The sequence below is a fragment of the Echinops telfairi genome, unplaced genomic scaffold, assembly GCF_000313985.2.
Source record: "Echinops telfairi isolate 266 unplaced genomic scaffold, ASM31398v2 ScPeMD7_4;HRSCAF=17, whole genome shotgun sequence".
Taxonomy (NCBI): Eukaryota; Metazoa; Chordata; class Mammalia; order Afrosoricida; family Tenrecidae; genus Echinops; species Echinops telfairi.
The window spans coordinates 29,356,875-29,359,040 of NW_022103900.1; the positions used below are offsets into that span (position 1 = coordinate 29,356,875).

The 2,166-nt window shown below is 41.3% G+C and overlaps 1 non-coding gene across 1 annotated transcript; it reads left to right on the plus strand.

Moving 5' to 3' along the window:
- The first annotated feature begins 249 nt into the window (after positions 1-249).
- Positions 250-352, plus strand: LOC115873078. Its single transcript, XR_004048221.1, has one exon. It is a non-coding gene; the product is annotated as a U6 spliceosomal RNA (small nuclear RNA).
- The last annotated feature ends 1,814 nt before the right edge of the window (positions 353-2,166 follow it).

Genomic DNA, 2,166 nt, shown 5'->3' on the forward strand with positions numbered 1-2,166 from the left:
GGTGGATTTGAAATTCTGACTTCATGATTAATCATCCAATACATAACCCAAAGTGCCACCAAAGCTCCTTAAATAATTTGGAGAGACTGGCCTGCATGATGTTGAGTCTGGCATTGGGATGGGAGGGAGACGCATTACCCCTTGTGCTATGAAGAAGACACAGCCTTCCGAGGAGGACTGGGAGGAGCTTTTATTTAAGTTAATGATTTAATTTCAGGACAAAGAAAACAAAAGTTCTCACCACTGGGCCCGCTTCAGCAGCACATACACTCAAATTAAAATGGTACGGAGAAGAATAGCATGCTCCTTGTGCAAGGATGACACGCACATTTATGAAGTGTTCCATCTTTTAAAAAAAGTGTTAAAGAGCAAAATGTCATTGTGAGGACTAATGTATGCTTGACCCAAGCCGCTGTATTTTCAATCACTTCTTGGCAGTGAAAGCTGGATAATTACTAAGGACAACTTCAGAAGAATTAATAAATTTGAATTATGGTTTGGGCCAAAAATATTGAAAGTATCATCAACTGCCAGAAGAACTCACAAGTGTGTCTTGGATGAAGTGCAGCCAAAATGCTAACAAGTTATCAAGAGAGACCAGTCCTTGAAAAAGAACACCATGCTTAGTTAGTAAAGGGTCAAGAAAAAAGAGGAAGATTCTCCACGAGATATATTTACACAGTGACTATAACTACGGGCTCTAACTGAACAATAGTTGTAAGAATGCATACTTAATCATAGCCTTAATATAAGAACAGTGAGTTCTTTTGACATGGCCCCTATCACCCTATCGCTGACGATGTGAGTGCTGTAGCAAAGGGTGGTGAAGAAAGACTAGAATTAGAAAGAAGAGTGTCTGGGGTCTTAAAAATTTGTCTTCAAACAAACAGCCATTGAAGTGAGGTGTCAGATAAGACCACAATGAAGAAGTACACCAGCCTTTGTGATTGAAGAATTGTAAATAATAAAAACCAAATTCAGATGAGGGAACAGAATTCTGCACCTCCAGTTTGAGGAAGGATATGGATGCCCCTGAAAGCCTCAAACCCCTTTGCAGGGTCCCCTATGGGGACTGAATCTCTGTGGAATGCCTCGGTCTAGGGACCAGGGATGAGAAAGGCCTTGATGTCAAACAGTGTAGGGAGGAGGACTGCAGTTGTAGTTAAGGTAAAAATATGACACCTTGTCATCTGCTCTCCTTCTTGACCCAACGTATGATTGTTGTTCCTTTTCCCATGTCCTACTTTATTTATTCATGTTCAAACTGAGGGTTTTCTCGGTTTCATCCTGTCATTGTTGGGCTGTTTGTTGGAGTTTTATTTTGATTTTGTATCTTTTTCTGTATATGAAACCCAGGTCAACCCCCTGAGACCATCACTGGATCAATCTTTTCAAAGGGACATGGCAGGTGATGAGGGTGGGATGTGGAGAGCGAATAACAACAAGTCCAAGGAAGAGGAAATTTCCTGGAACTGACAGTGATGATGGTTGCACAGCTGCTATGAAGGTGATTGAGCTCATGAGATGTATGATGTGTGAGGTTGATGCCAGCGAAACTCTTAAACATAAATAATGAATTTTAAAATTTTGTGAGAATGACATGGGGGAAAAACCATCACAGTTGAATCAATAAGAAACAACTTAATAAACAGAGAACATATAGATATGTTGCATCTATAATCAACATCTGTGGAAGCAGCAGTCAGGAAGTCAAACTACCTCTTGCATTGAGCAAATATGCCACCAAAGGCCTTTCCAAAGTGTTAGAAAGCCAAGATGCCATTTGTATGTGCGGGACCCAGCCTACTGTCTTTTCAATTGCCTCATATGCACATGAAAGCTGAATAATGAATAATGATAAAGAAATGATGACTCTTCCTTAGCCATCTTGGTGAAGAAGATTACCGTGTTCTTTGGGGTTGCTATGGGTTGAGATTGACTGGATGGCAGGGAGTTTGGTTTGGGGCTAGTGGACTGTGAAAGGATGAACACATAAGGAGAATAGCTACAATGTCCCCTGGGGACAAGCATGGGGAGACTTCATCTTGTACAATTAGCATATGTTGTCGGGACGGACTCGTGCCTGGAGAAGATCCTGTTTGGTAAGGTAGACGGTTAGTGAAAAAGAGGAAACCCTCGATGAGATACAGAAAAACAAGGGCTCCA